This window comes from Fistularia commersonii, chromosome 12 (genome assembly GCF_037954325.1).
Source record: "Fistularia commersonii isolate RoL2024-O1a breed Wild chromosome 12, RoL_Fcom_v1.0, whole genome shotgun sequence".
In the NCBI taxonomy this organism is placed as follows: Eukaryota; Metazoa; Chordata; class Actinopteri; order Syngnathiformes; family Fistulariidae; genus Fistularia; species Fistularia commersonii.
In genome coordinates, this window is record NC_141295.1 from 2,974,589 (window position 1) to 2,991,566 (window position 16,978).

The following is a 16,978-nucleotide window of genomic DNA, read 5'->3' on the forward strand; positions in this document are numbered from 1 at the left end:
ACTCACTAGTGGTCAGGTATATAATTTCACCTCTAGTGTATTAAAATGGGTAGAATCAAGAAAATTTTAGTTAACTATGCTTTCTAATTGAATATGGTTAAAGTAAAAATAAAAGCATATATCACAGCTTTCTATTGATGGATATTCATTTATTTTGTTACCAAAAGGGTAAATGTAATTTGCAGTGAAATAACAGTTACTCTGAAAACCAGCAGACTGAGAAATGAAATAGCTCACAGCAACATCAATCTCTTCAATATTCAAAACAAAAAATGTATAACAAGGTAATACAGTGTGAAGAGATTTAACTGCCCAAGTTACAGGACCATGTCTAACATTTCTATCTTGTAAATTAATATTTATAAACCAATGGAAAATGAGTTAAGAGTAAAGCAAGTTGGAGTCGATTTTGTGGAGAAGTCTGCATCTCAATACAAATTATATTGTTTATGAGTAGTCAATAAAAGTCTTGGGCTGGGTCTGCTTTTTAGGATGGTTATCCCCCTTCACAGCCCCATGTAAAGCGGAAAAAGAAGGGACAAGGGGAGATGGGTAAATTTCAAGCTTGTTTATGCAAACGATTTTTGTTGAGCTTGGTAACACATCAACTAATGTTTGTGAAAAAAATGTAATCAACATTAGTTGACCGAATTTATTAGGAACTATGATTATTAACACATGAATGCTGTGTAGGCTTAGACATTTTTTAACTCACCTATAAAGGGAACGGCATTGCACTCAATGTGCACAGTGATGCTGCGCTTTAGATTGAAGGATAGCTGGCAGGTCAGGAGAGAACTTGGTGGTTGAGATACAAAGGACATCACGGAGATGGCTGTCGGTCATTGTTGTTCTCAGTCTGCTATTGTTCAGACTTAACAGAGAAAATGTTTGCTTACATACGTATGTTGACTCATCATGCATTTTGCTTGGCGTCTCATCAGTGGAAACTTGGCCTTTACCAAGCTCTGGTAGAAGTCAGGGAGGGAGAGAAGCTGGTATCGATTCTTCAGAGAATCATCACACTGCATTTTGATGAGTTCTAACTTCAGACTCTCTTCCACTTCTTCTGCATTCATCAGGAATGGAGTCCAAAACAGCCGGTTTTCTTTGTCAATGTTAAAAAAATGCTTGAAGCGTCAACTGAATTCTGTCTTAAGAGATGTGATCACAGACACATATTTCTCCTTTTTGTCAGAAAGGTTGGCTGATGGAAAATGCAGATTTGATTTCAGACAGCATGGGGAAGTGTGCAAGATTGTAGTTGTGCAGTTGCGTCTCAAAGAGACGGACCCTCACGCAGAATGCTTTCACTTGCGCATACAACTGTGTAACAAGCTACTCTTTCCCCCGTAGACTCTTGTTCAGTGTGTTGAGATGATCGGTAAGATCAACTAAAAATGCCAGATCTGCCAACCATAGAGGCTGACTCAGCTCATCGAGAGGTTGGTTCTTCTCTTTCTCAGGGAATAAAACCGGTGCAATACGGCACCACGACTGAGCTAGCACACTTCGGAGTGGTAGAGTAGGTCCCCGTATTCCACCTCTACATCTGACAGGAAATCCTGAAGTTGTCTGTGGTTAAATCCTCATGCTCAAATTGTGTTGACAGTTTTCACAACAGTGTTCATCACATTGCTAAGCTGGACTACTTTGGCACAGTGGGTTTCTTGGTGAATGATACAGTGCATCTTTACAGCCTCACCTCCGTTTTCTTGCACCTTGATGCACACCATAGAAGGCATTCCTTGGTGCTCACCTGTCATAGCTGGAGCCCCATTGGTAATAACTCCACACGGCTTTTCCCATTGAAGTCCCATCTTGTCAATTGAAACCGACACAGCTTCAAATATGTCCTTTCCAGTTGTTGCGCCTTTTAGACTCCTGAGCTCAAGCAGCTTCTCCGGAATGCAAAAATTATCATCAACTCCCCACAAAAAATTTTACAGCTGTGCGGTGTCTGTGGCGTCTGTGCTCTCATCACACGTGATCGAATCAAAATCAAAAGCACAGGCTTTGTCTGATACTTGAGGTTTTATGTTGGCTGACAAGTCTTCGATGCGCCGCACAACTGTGTTTCAGGACATGCTAATGTTGTCTACGTCCTGCAGTTTTTCTGAGCACATTATTCGCACGACCTTTGTGAGGCACTGTTTAATAAATTCACCATCTGAGAAAGATTTTCCATGTCGGGCGATGAGTTGAGCTACTTCATAACTTGCCTGTGTGGCATTTTCTTGTATTTTCTGAGCACGAAAAAAATACTGCTGTTGATTTTGCAGGCTTGCGGTCATTTTTTTTTACTTTATCTTCTCTTCCAACACCAGTGTAAGAAGTGTAGGTCGGATGTTTTGTTTTGTAGTGTCGTCGGACATTATACTCTTTCATCACTGCAACAGTTTTGTTGCAAATTAAACAGACATTGGCTTCTTCCCATTGACTTCTGTAAAGAAATATTAATTTCCCCATCCTATCTGAAATTTCCTGCTCTCACTTGCGATTTTCCATTTCTTTGGTTCAGCTATTTTTGGTCGTTGTTGGCAATTTTTATTTGAATTCTCTTGTCAGGAAACTGTCTGGTTCAAGACTGTATCGCCACCCTGTGTTGAAACTAAGAAGTGAAATGCAGTCAAGTTTCATGTGTGAGACATATTCAATTATATTTTTAGAATTTGCTGCAGGCCAATTAAGAATGGGCAGCGGGCCACAGTTGGCCCGCAAGCCGTAGTTTGGACACCCCTAGCATAGAGGATGGGTCCCCATTGCATGTGTGACTCAATTCTGTGTTGTGGGTGGGGATCTCAAAGCGGGCATAGAAGATATTGGGGTTGTCCCGCAGGCTGTCTGTGGTGATGCCGATGCCGGGGATGGACTTGTGGTCCAAAATGGGCTGCTGGCCTTGCCACATCATCCCAGGATCAGCAGTGGAATAGAAGCCATCCAGCTTCTCTCTATACTGCCTCGCGGCTGTTCTGATGGCCTTCTCCTGTCCGTATCTAAACGCATGAGAGAGCGTACGCAGCATGCTGCGTACCAAACTGTTAAGCCAAACCTTCAGCTTGGGGAACTTCCTGACTTGTATGGTGGGCACGATGTTGTCAACACAAGTGCTGATGTATCCAGTGACATACTCAACATACTCCTGTACGCTGACAGAAGAGTCCTCCTGAGTGACTGTGGTCGAACACATTCCAGTTGGTTGAAGCAAAACCTGATGCCCTCTTAGTCCAAGTTTGATTTATCTGGTTACGGCGTTTGTTTGTTTCAGTCTCTGTCTGTACATGGGGTACAGAAACAGAGAGATGTGGTCTGCTTGTCCAAAGTGGGGGCAGCCCTGTACACGCCACGGACGTAATTGTTCACGTGGTCCAGGGTGTTTTTCTCACGGGTGGGAATGTCCACTAGTTGGTGGTACGTAAGGAGAACGGGCCTCAAGCTGCACCGGTTGAAGTCGCCAGCCGCGATCACAACGTCATCAATGTGCGCCGTTACCTGCGCACTGATGACGTCATGAAGCTTGCCCAGCGCTGCCGTGGAGTTAGCCCGTAGCGGGATGTAAACAGCGGGATGTGAACAGCAGCTAATACTCGGTTCTTATTCCCTCGGTAAATGGACGGCAGTTAAGCAGGAAAAACTCCACGTCTGGTGAACAGTACTTGCGTACAGTGCACGGAGTGGGTCTTCAACTGAACTACGTATTGCGGGACATTGTCCGGGGGACAGTGGGGTCCGGGGGTGGTTTCACGCTGGGTTGTGATCCTGGTACACAGGTCGTTCAGATTGTTCTCGAGGGACCGTCAGCTAGCAGGGGGCTAGGTAGCGGTGGTCGGCTCGCTCGGGCTTTTAGCCTAGCATGTAGCATGAAGGTGGTGTTAATGAAAATGATTTTTTTTATTGCTAAACTAAATGCAAAACACTATCAGAAAGTGGAAATAATTAGAGAAAGAAGAAATACAAGATTTTTAGCTGTAATGGGAAGGCAGCAGGTGAAGGAGATATGTAAGGCGATGAATGGCTGGTATGATGTGGCAGGCTTTTGTGCAGGGGATGTAACTGGAGAACAGAGACATAAGGGAAATTTTGAAGGTCACAAAAAGTAATTTTAGTATTCACAATATTCCTCACGGGCTGCCCAGCAAGTAGGCAAAGACTGTATTTGTCTTTGCAATTAGGCAAAGAGTTCAATTAAGATGAAACTGATGTATAAAAGATGTGTAACCAGATTGGATTTAGATTTGAATCAGAGGGAGGGACACACTCACAGGGAGTTTACTATCTCATGAGTATTAAACATCTGACAATGAGGTTCATATAAATAAAAGATTCATACTAGTTTAGGACAATAGCAAATTAAATTGGACCATTTTTATGGGTGATTTCCAATTATTTTAGAGCTGTACGGCAAAAATGTCAGGGGTGACTTTTCCGACCCCTGATGTTTTAGTCTGTCTTGCTGATGTTAGTGTAGTCCCTTAAAAGTCAACTTTCTGTTGAGTCAACAAGAACTATATATGCTGTAAGTTTTCCTTTACGGTTTGAAAATGTTTGTTTCTCAGAAATTATGTATGACTCAAAACTTAACCAAGTCGACTGTAAGAACCTTCATAATATAGACAGGAAGAAACCATGTTTTTGTGTATACATATTTTTTTTAGCTATTCGTGATTTCAATGCCATGATGGCTATAGATGCTTGATGGAAAAGATTTAAAGAAATATGTAACAAAAAATATGTGAACCATATTGAGAATCTGTCAGCTGCCTAAGTACATTTATCTGCAGAATTCTGGAAACACTTTTATACTTGCCATTACCATCAGAAAAACTTGTAGAATCACTGTATTCCATTTTCTGATTTATTAAGCACGTGCAGAGATTTCATATGAGTGCCCCTCGATACATTTCTCAAAGTAGTACACACATATGAAGGACTGTACATTATCATGTATTTAATTCATCCATTTATTACAATTTGAGGAAACAAGGAAGGTTAAGGAGGGTCACAGGAAGTTAATAAACACTCCTGGATTAACATCCAATGTTCTGTGTATCTAGAAAAAGATCACTCAATATGATATATAGTACATGATTTTCTTAGATGATTGATGGAGGCGTAAATTATGTTGTTAAACATAATTTATAATTAGCATCGCCAACACTACCTCATCAAATGTAGAATCTCTAAATAATTTTTTCCTAATGACTGGGGTATGCAGACCAAAATATTGACTTGGTGACAAAAATTTCCTGCATCCTTCAACTGCCAATCGTGAACAGCAGTGACAATATTCATCACATTTCCTTTGATTCCTCTCAGTAAAGAGAGGAATTAGTGTCGAAAAAGCAGGCTGCCCCAATCATTGGAGAGGAAAGGGGGGGCTTTGTGTTGGAGCGTCCATCACTCCATATCACCCACCTTGTCTCTCTCTCCCCAAGGCTATTAGGAATCATAGCCCTCTCGCCATCATTAGATTAACTCCTGTGGTCTGCCAGTGTATGCAGGAAGACCAAGCTCATTACCCACACTGCCCCATTTTACCACCGGCACAAATGCCCTTTTAACTTGTAATATGAGTCTGACAGAATCATCAGTGAAACAGTGAGAAATTGGTGACCCGACTCCACTGTCTGCCGCTATCTATACTCTACACCACCGTATGATTACCCAGTCAGATTTAGACTGTTTGGAAGAGGCAATATTTCTAGGGACGTATCAAGCACATCAGTCCCTCCAGCTTCAGCCAGTAGTGCATGACGGCTGGAGGGAGTTGGTAGACAATGATGCACACAGACATTTGTGATAATAGAGTTCTTAATGGAGTAGATGCATAATATTCAGCCATATTCCTACCACAGAAGTGGCTTTGGTCTCTTTGGAAAAAAATAACTCTATGGCCTTTTAGTCCCTGTGGAACATAGATGAAATGCGTGCTGTTATCCTGAGGAACGCAAACAGGGAAACAACAACACAAGCATTTATGTAATCAGGCAGGAAGCAACAAAGGAAATAATCAAGCACATAAAATGATGAGCAACATTAATTATCTAGATCCTTTCATTATTGAACTTGTTTGATAATATTCATTATCAGCTTTTAACATGGCCAATGCCAAATTAAATATAAGTAATGCTTCTGGTTGTTGGATTTCCCTTCAAATAAAGATTTAGTTTTTCATGTATGTGCCACAGAAAACCCTTGTTTATTTCAGTAAGGGGTTCATGGCAGATAACAAAGTGTAGTTGTCCAAAGAACCTGAAGTTGTTTTTTCCCTTTGTCAGATAAGGGACAGTCAAGTTACAAAACACTCGGGTGTGAAATTGTTTTCCTTTATTAAAAGCCTTAGACCCATGAGGGACTGTGGAAGTCACTGTAAGAAGTTGCCTAAGGTTTTGCCTTCAAAGTCTGCCTTATAAGATTATATTTTAAGAACTGTAGTAAGTCAGTGTTGAATAACTCTTTTTCCAGAAAAACATCAAATAACATTGAAATAATTTACAGGAGCCTCTGGATTTTTTCCACTCTTGCAGATACGGGCACCTCTTGAGAGAAGCATTCTGGGAACAAGAGAGGGTAAATCAGTTTCAAGCTATTACTATTACATCCAACTATGTATAACTGCTGAAAAATGCACATTACTGCATCTTTCTAATCTAGAGTGCTCAAATTGATTCAGTCATTCAGGCTTCCGTTGATCCACCTCTTAGTTTTTGGCATCCAACTTGATTTAACTTACCGGCTTTCTCATCATGGACCTAGGGACAACTTCCATGTCCAATATCCACATCTGTGCAGTGAGATGGGAAAGGGGCAATGTTAATACTGTATTGCATCAGTTAGCAAAGCAGGACTCGCTCATGCTCCTTTTTATGGTAGTGGGCCATTATCAGAACAAAAGTGAGTGATGAAAATATGAAGGATTTCCAAGGAACCACACTACCACACTACCCCTCAGACATTTGCGAGACATGTAAGCCACAGAGGAATATGTTTTTTTTCATCCATGGAAATTTCTTTTGCATACTTTTATCTTGCACAAAGAAGTTTTCACCTCATTTTTTCCTGAAGTCAAACCCTAGTGTTTTGCTGAAGAGTTAGAGGAAGAGTATCTTAATAATAATAGTCTGAAAAAAATCTCAGTAACAGAATGATTGTACAGTTACATTTCACTAAATGTGCAAAAAGAAAGCTGACAGATTGATCTCTAAGCAAAAACCTATATTTTTCCTTCATGAAGAGTAACAAATAATTGCCCCACGGCCTGTCAGTAAGAGAATACTTCATTTTCTGAATAGCCGCATCCATCGTCTGCCGCTTATCCTTCACTCAGGGTCATGGGGATGCTAGAGCCTATCCCAGCTGTCATCGGGCAAGAGGACGGGGTACACTCTGGACTGGTCGCAGGTCAGTCGCAGGGCTACATATACAGACAGGCATTCACTCACTCATTCAGGGCATTTTCCCCCTTTTTTACTTTATGTTATTGGAATGAAACCCAGAGAGACATGCCAGACAGAATGTCGGAATGCTCTGAATCCCTGCAGGTTTAGTATCAAAGGGTGTTTTTCAACTTATTCCCTTGTCTCGTCAAATAATTGTTCAAGTAAAATAGAAAACAATGGTTTCAAAGGTCAAACAAACAGTGGAAGAAACAGAGTAAGCTTTCAGGACCGATGTGTGTTAGTAGGGGAAACTTTCTATGTAGTTGATTTTGGATGTTCACACAAATTTGCTGTATCCCTATGCTAATGTAATCGTAATAATAATAATAATAAAAATATTAATAATAAATAAATAAGTAATAAAATAATAACCATTATAATAATAATAATACAATATTAATAATAAATAAATAAATAATAAAATAATAACCATTATAATAATAATAATAACATATTAATAATAAATAAATAAATAATAACAATAATAACAATAATAATAATAAATAAATAAATAATAAAATAATAACAATAATAATAATACATTTTATTTCAGGTGCATTACTCAACACTCAAGGACACCATACACACATGTGATATGTCTGGACGTACACATATGTACGTAATATATATGCATAATGTGATGTTATTATCGCTTACATATAAAACAGTCAATTGATGAAATTAGGTTATTATTTTGTGACACCAATAGTGATATAAGAAATGAAGAATGGAAAAGCTAATTTTTATCGGACTGTTTTCAGATCAGACATTGCAACACTGAATGATAAATCAACAAATATCACTCTTCAGAGCCATGGCTTTTTTTTTTGCCATTTTGGTGAGATGTTTGCTTTTTAACATACCTACATAAACAAGGACATGCAGCACGGAATAGGACCATTCACAATGATGGATGCACTAAACAAAAGCCAGAAACTTTCTACATTGAATAAAAAACAGATACTCAAAATTACTCAGTATTGACTGTACTGGAGGAATATACAAGGTCACTGAGTCTGACAACAGGCTTTGGTTTTGCTTCTTCAAATTGCACTACTCTCACACATCCTGAACACATGTCAGGAATCAGTCTGTCACCCTCCTTTGTATCCAGTCTGTTCCCTTGACATTGTCTGTAGCATTATAGCATGTGTCCAACATGGTTTTAGAAATTATTTCCTGATTTTTAATGCTTCACTTACCATGCATAAGAATACATACAGTGATGGCATCAAAAGCAGGAATATGAGTCTAAAGAAAATGACCTGCTTCCAATGATGTACCAAACAAAAGCTCAATTAGAGGCTCAGTTTCCATTTTATCTATACAATATGACAACTTGAGATCAAGTTATTGTCCACATAAGGCAATCGTTCTAGTTTGGGTCAAAGCCAGTACAATAGTAACTCATTAAAATGGGCATCCCTGTGCAAAATTGGATCTGAAAATGATTGTTGGTTGTTCTTGCTGGGGATTGAAAACACAACCTCAGTCTATTTTTCTTTGCTTACCTGAGATGCATCGTAGAAACTCATTTCTCTGAGTCTTTAACGCATTCACTGGCCGCTTCCTTCGTCACCGAGTCTTTGGGGTAGCTGAGAACAGAAAGATATCATGCTGAGCGAAAGGCATGCAGAGCTGTTAGTGGAAAGAATTAGGTAAAACTGAGTGGATAATATATTTACCGGGAAGAGAAAATAAGATGCTGAGGTTAAGTGATGGTGCAAGGATAAATGTTACTATTATCTGTCAGAGTCAGTAATCTCCTGCCTGGAGAAGAGGTTTGTGAGTTTAACACATCGAACGGAGAGGAGATCTGCATGTGCCAAGACTGCACAAAAACACAATGGATTTGTTGATTAGGCCTGCTGATGCGAAGAAGACCTCAGACATTTTAAATATCACATTACCAGCAACAGTCACAGACCAGGCCACTTGTTTTTCAGCCTGTCTATTTCTTTCTCTCAAATTAATTTGAATGAGATTCTACAGGAATGCCTCATTCAAATCTGACACAAATGTATAACTTTAAACTGACAAGGGAGATTAGAAGTCAAGGTCTCTTTGACTTCATCAAGCGCAGCTATGGTCAAAGCCAAATAATTCACCTGCTGATTAGAGTGCAATTTTACATAAAAATGTCATTGGATAAAACATGGTGAAATGATTATGATCATCTTATAACATTATATTAGCATAAACACTTTTGTGGCATTTAATCACCAAGATGTAATACTAGAGCGTGTGTTTGTTTGGAAGAACAAAAGCAGGGATTTTGCCCTTTGAAGAAGTGTTTTTGTTGTGTTCTAAACTTTTCTTTTTCACTCTTTGGTTTCCATTTAAACCACTACTGTGGGATATCAGTTGATGTTGACTTCGGCGATAGCAATGTTTACTCCTCATCACCGCTGCCTCATGTAATCTAGATTCCGATCTCACTAGCTGGGGAAGGATAGAGCACTTTCGCTTGTTTTGGCAGCACCTGAATGACGGATGCAGATTTGAACATATGTGATTTACAGGCTGGAGAGTAATGACATAATGTATCATATTTGGGACCAGGGTTAGACCTGAACTTCACCATCCTCTTGCTGCAGTGGTCAATGTCTTAGTCAAAATGGTCTAGTAATGCATGACTGCATGTAGAAAATTGGAAAAAGAAGAGAATATCTTGTGAGAAATTCTGACTCAAGCTTCATTTAATGATATTTTGGGATTACATTAACACAAAAATCGTTGTTACATTGCAGTCTTTTAGGAGACGCTTTTATCCAAAGCGACTTACAAAAAGTGCAATTCAGTTGTCTATGTGATCTTCTTCTTCTTTTTCGTTCGGCTCTTCCCGTCAGGGGTCGCCGCAGCGAGTCAACTTTCTCCATCTAACCCTATTCTCCGAATCTTCCTCTCTCACACCAACTACCTTCATATCCTCTCTCACTACGTCCATAAATCTTCTCTTTGGTCTTCCACGAGACCTCTGACCTTCTCCCCAAAACATCAAATATGTGCTATTCCTATGATAGACTCATTTCTGATCCTACCCATCCTGGTCACTCCTAAAGAGAACCTCAACATCCTCATCTCTGTAACCTCTAGTTCTGCCTGCTGTCTTTTGGTCATTGTAACAGTTTCTAGTCCATACATCATCGCTGGTCTCACCACTGTCTTGTACACCTTTCCTTTTATTCTGGCTGAAAGTCTTCTATCACATAGTACCCCCGACACTTTTCTCCATCCATTCCAGCCTGCTTGGAACCGTCTCTTCACCTCTTTTCCACACTCTCCGTTGCTCTGGACTGTTGACCCTAAGTACCTGAAATCCTCCAGCTTCTTGATCTCCACCCCCTGTAGCCTCATCGTTCCACCCGAGTTCCTCTCATTCACACACATATATTCTGTCTTTCACTTTCATTCCTCTTCTTTCCAGAGCATACCTCCACCTCTCTAGATTTTCCTCTACCTGTTGTCTGCTCTCACTACAGATCACAATGTAATCCGCAAACATCATGGTCCATGGGAATTCCTGTCTAACCTCATCTGTCAGCCTATCCATCACCATTGCGAACAAGAAGTGGCTCAGAGCTGATCCCTGATGGAGTCCCACCTCCACCTTGAACTTCTCTGGTACCCCTACAGCACACTGCACTAATGTCTCCCAGCTAGCATACATGTCCTGCACCAGTCTTACATACTTCTCTGCCACTCCAGATTTCCTCATATAATACCAGAGCTCCTCTCTTGGCACCTTGTCATATGCTTTTTCTAGGTCTACAAAAACGCAATGCAGCTCCCTCTGACCTTCTCTGTACTTTTCTATTAGCATTCTCAACGCAAATACTGCATCTGTAGTACTCTTCCTAGGCATGAAGCCATACTGCTGTTCACAAATGCTGACTTCTGCTCTCAGTCTAGTTTCCACTACTCTTTCCCAAAACTTATTTGTATGGCTCATTAACGTTATCCCTCTGTAGTTGCCACAATTCTGCACATCCCCTTTATTCTTAAAAACAGGCACCATCACACTTTGTCTCCATTCTTCAGGCATCTTCTCACTCTCTAAGATCCTGTTGAATAATCTAGTCAGAAAATCTACCGATACTTCTCTGAGACACTTCCACACCTCCACAGGTATATCATCCGGACCAACTGCTTTTCCACTCTTCATCCTCTTCAGTGCCTTCCTCACTTCACTTTTACTAATTTGTGCTACTTTGTGGTCTACGATAATGCCCTCTTCTACCCTTGCCTCTCTTTCATTTTCCACATTCATCAGCTCTTCAAAGTACTCTTTCCATCTTCCCATCACTCTTTTAGCATAAGTCAATACATATCCCTCTCTGACCTTAATCACCCGGACCTGTTGTACATCCTTTCCATCTTTATCTCTCTGTTTCGCCAACCTGTATAGATCCTTCTCACCCTCCTTACTATCCAACCGAGCATACAAGTCATTGTACGCCCTTTGTTTTGCCTCTGCTACCTCTATCTTTACCTTTCGTCGCATCTCCCTGAACTCCTGTCTGTTCTCTTCAGTCCTCTCAGTATACCACTTCTTCTTCGCTAACCGCTCTCTCTGTATCCACTCCTGCACTTCTTCATTCCACCACCAAGTCTCCTTATCTACTTTCCTTCCAGATGATACACCAAGTACTCTTCTACCTGTCTCCCTGATAACACTAGCTGTAGTTGTCCAATCATCTGGAAGCTCACCCTGACCACCCAGACCCTTTCTCAACTCCTCCCTGAAAACCATGCAACACTCCTCCCTTTTCCGCTTCCACCATTTTGTCCTCTGCTCTGCCTTTGTCCTCTTCATCTTTCTTGTCACCAGAGTCATCCTACAACCCACCATCCTATGCTGTCTGGCTACGCTCTCGCCTACAACTACTTTGCAGTCACTGATCTCTTTCAGGTTACCTCGTCTATACAAGATGTAGTCTACCTGCGTGCTCCTACCTCCGCTCTTATAAGTTACCCTATGTTCCTGTTTTTTCTGGAAAAAGGTATTCACTACAGCCATTTCCGTCCTTTTTGCAAACTCTACCACCATCTGTCCCTCTGCATTCCTATCCTGGATACCAAATCTGCTCATCACTTCTTCATCCCCTCTATTGCCTTCACCAACATGTGCATTGAAGTCTGCACCAATGATCACTCTCTCATCTCTGGGAATATTCTGCATCACTTCATCCAACTCATACCAGAACTTCTCCTTCTCTTCAGAGTCACATCCCACCTGTTGGGCATAGCAACTAACAACATTGAGCATCACACCTTCAATTTCCAATTTCAGACTCACAAGTCTATCTGACATTCTTTTCACCTCTAAGACGTTCCTAACAAACTCCTCCTTCAAGATAACTCCTACTCCATTTCTCTTCTTGTCAGTACCATAATAGTACAACTTAAAGCCTGCTCCTAAGCTTCTAGCCTTTCCACCTTTCCACCTGGTCTCCTGGACACACAGTATATCCACCTTCCTTCTCTGCATCATGTCGACCAACTCTACCTTTTCCTGTCATAGTCCCAATATTCAAAGTCCCTACTCTCAATCCCAGACTCTTTCCTTTCCTCCTCTCTCTCTGCTTCAGAACACGCACTCCTCCTCTTCTTCTTGTTCTTGTTCTTCGACCCACAGTAGCCCAATTTCCATTGGTACCCTGTAGGTCCTCAGTACCAATGGCGGTCGTTGTTAACCCGGTCCACGACCGATCCGGTATGGTATAGTTATGGTTGATTCGCATGTATGGTTTTGGCAAAAGTTTTACGCCGGATGCCCTTCCTGATGCAACCCTCTGCATTTATCCGGGCTTGGGACCAGCACAGGGAGACACTGCTCCGTGCCCCCCCAAGGCAGGCTTGGAGAGACACGGGTCAGTGCCGCCCTGAGGCTGCATTTCAGTTGTCTATGTGATAAAAGCAGCTTATGGGAAATTTAGCATCAGGATGTAAATCCTGAAACTGCAGGTAACTACTTGTATCTCTGCTTGAGTTAAATCCACTTGTAAGAGCTTGCTAAATGTCCTAAATATAAGGCCTTTGTAACCATAACTGTGTTGATTTGATAGGTGTCGATGGATTTCAAAACAATCCAAATAATAAGCAGCATGAATGCCGAATGTGGATTTGTGTTGGCAGGAAACTAAAGAAAAGCAGCCATAGCTTGATTGTTCTGACCAAATCTGAAACGAGAAATTCTATCGCCCAAGTACCTTTTGAGACACTGGGTCTGACACCTAAATCTAGCTAAACACTTATGAAATGTAGGAATGTTACGTTGCAGAGTCCCCTTCTGTGAGAAGACCTAGGAAAGACAAAACTGTCACAGTGGTCATAAGTGGTTTCCCAGCACACAGCCTTATAATCAGTTCAAGCGTGAAATGTGACATTATTCACACCACATAATTGCTTTGTTTGTCTGTGGATGTCGAATGCTGTAATGAGCTATATGGACGGATCCTGCCGAGGGGCTGAGAATCTGAAGGGCACTTGGAAAATGACTCATTTTGTCGGTCCCTATCATGTTGTAGCATTGGACACGGACCTCCTGCTGTGGCGCCATACCCCCTGACATGTGGAGGTGTGTGATATCCAAAGGATGATGACATCTAAAGCAACTTATTCTCAAGCATTGTGCAGATCCCTGCACATCTGAAGCACCTGCTGCATCTTAAAAAGAGATCAAATGTATTGCTAAAACCTGAATCTCTTGAGAGATCAAGAAAGCAGCCAGGGAGTAAATCAATGTTCTTAGCATAGCGGCGAATAACTAAGCGAATAACTTAACTAAGACTGGACAGGGAAGGATGAGTTTAAAGTTGATGCTTGATTTGGTGAAAGCACAAAAAAAGTGTAAGTGACCTAAAATGAAAAATTAATGATAATCAGAGCCTTGTAGCCTGTTAATCTCATTTAGGCTCTTATTTAGCACGCATAACTAGCCATCGGGTGATATTTTAAGATTGAATACTTTAAGAAAAAGCCCAAATCTTGACATGAGAAAACACAATCTGGAGAAGGTTACTGTCTTTTCAAATTGTGCCGGTCCTGTGCAAATAAAATAGATTTCACAGTTGCACAGTCAAAAGATAACTGTCAGATTAATCCTAATGTGATGAAAGAAGTATAGCGTATATTTATTAAGAGGGACAACACTTGCTTTTTTTTTTTTTTGAACTATTCTTTTTTTTTTTTTCCTTTTTGTCTGATGCCAGGGGAATCAATTGCCACAGTTTTCGATCAAGTCTCAGTTTCCAAACTGAAAATCTCATATCAATGAGTTTTCATCAGTTCTGCAGTACATGCTTGAATAATAAGATATTAGCTAACAAACACATACGGTTTTCACTTCTCTGTTGGCGTAACCGTTGAAATACCCGTGTGAACCTGATGAGACTAAACTGGTCCACTTTTGTTTTCAAAACAAACCTTGTTCTTATATCTTTTTTGTAAGGTGGCGTGTTAAAGGGAGAAAGAAAAGCCTTAATCCATGAGTCCGCAGGCAGGCATGACCTTGAATAAATTGAAATCTTTTTAATGCAAGTAGGACCATTGGACTGGAATACAGAAGTAAAAGTCAACACTGAGCACAAACAACGTGTGAAACATTTCTCGGTGATGGTCCCATCTGACAAAAATTAAGGTGACGGCTGACACAGGTCGGCATCATGTGGGCGGGTCGTACGGCGTGGAGCACAAAACCCCCCAAAAAAGACAGAAAATGAAATCGAAACTGACAAGGAACAGACAAACTACACTGCTCGAAAAAATAAAGGGAACACTTAAAAAACACATCCTAGATCTAAATGAATGAAATATTCTTATGAAATACTTTGCTCTTTACACAGTTGAATGTGCTGACAACAAAATCACACAAAAATGATCCATGGAAATCAATTGTATCAACCCATGGAGGTCTGATTAGGAATCACACTCAAAATTAAAGTGTAAAAACAAACTCCAGGCGGATCCAACTTTGATGTAATGTCCTTAAAACAAGTCAAAATGAATCTGTGTTGCTTCCTGAGTGGACACTATGATTTCACACAAGTGTGATTGACTTGGAGTTACATTGTGTTGTTCAAGTGTTCCCTTTATTTTTTTGAGCAGTATATTAAAGGAAATGGGGAGTAAATAGAAACAGCTTTTAACGCAAAACTATCCAGCTGACTTATATAAATAAACCCAAACAAAGCACAAACTGAAACGGATTCCTGAGACAAAAGCCCATCTGAAAGTCCGAACAGGTCTGTGAGAAGGCGTCACGGTCCTGTGGAGGTGACAGGTTACATAACTGGCAACAAATAGAAGAACACTTACGTCTTGACACGGCTGATGAAATGCTGGCGCAGGACAAGAGCCAGTGTGGAGAGAAACACGATTGTGGTGCACATGTTTCCTGCAGCTCGGCACTAGCACAGGGCTAGAGACGCAGGGTTAAAGTCCACCATCCATTAGGACGGCCGCTGTCCAACAAAATGCACGTTATCCAGGTGTCCCTATATCTTTCTGCCTGTCTGATTGGATCAGGAGCATCAGAGGATTAGTCAATCCCGGATTAGAAACAATGACACGGTGTATTATTGAGTCACAGCGAAGCAAAACTAAGCCATGATGTAAAGTGGGTCCTCCTTCATTGCATTTAAATTCTAACCAGTGTATATAGATCTGTGTGTATTTTGATTGTGATCAATTTTGTTTGCATTTTATACTTTTTGTTACTTCTGTGTTTTGGATTCTGCTTTCATCTCTCCATTTATTTTCACCGTCTTTGTACATTTTTGAAAAAAACATTGGGTCGTTGAAATATTATACTCACTAGATTGGATTTCCCAGCATCTCTTTTTTTAACAGAGGCCACCCTGCATGTTAAAATAAACAAGAATTCAGATTTTTCCCTTTTTTATCAGCAATTTCTATTTTCATTCTTCCAAATTGTTAAGCAATAAACACCTGGTTGTCCTTTGTGTACTTTATTATTGTTACCCTCCAATACTCGGCACATTTCAAAGGATTGCTAAAATACAACCACTTGTTCAGATATTGATCACCCTGCCTCTGAAAAGCAAAATGGCAAGCTGTCAACATCAAAAGTTTCACTTCAAGAGGATGGCTAATGATCCACACGCACCCGCCCTGAAAAAAGACACCGTATGAATACACAAGGACACAAGTGAAATCCCAACCCGCCCCTTTCTGTGTCTCATTAGGCCAAGGTTGTATGTCTTGCAGGCAGCAGAACGTGGAATACTCTGAAAACAGCAGCGACATCCTGACAACCCCATCTGTGACTCTGCTGCCACTCTGTCATGAAACCTCTCTGGTGCACGAATAAGACAGATGGAAGTTCACACAAGTGGCTGTCAAGAATGTCAAGTTGCGACGATGTGGCTGTGCATCTCATTTTCAGCTTTAGGACACGCTCATGCACCCTAATTGGACGATTCTTCGGGTCTTCTCTCAAGTGTTAAGCTGATCGAAAGCTACGGGAACTTGTCGTTCGCCTAAAAATCAGGGGGTTTAAAAGTCATGGAGCTATT

General features: G+C 40.8%; 1 long non-coding RNA gene across 1 annotated transcript; it reads right to left on the minus strand.

Annotated features, from left to right (window-relative positions):
- Window positions 1-4,851: 4,851 nt before the first annotated feature.
- On the minus strand, window positions 4,852-15,901 carry LOC147228134 (uncharacterized). Its single transcript, XR_015106888.1, has 4 exons — window positions 15,759-15,901; window positions 8,951-9,034; window positions 6,734-6,784; window positions 4,852-6,554 (listed from the first exon to the last, which is right to left on the minus strand). It is a non-coding gene; the product is annotated as an uncharacterized LOC147228134 (long non-coding RNA).
- Between the last annotated feature and the right edge of the window lie 1,077 nt (window positions 15,902-16,978).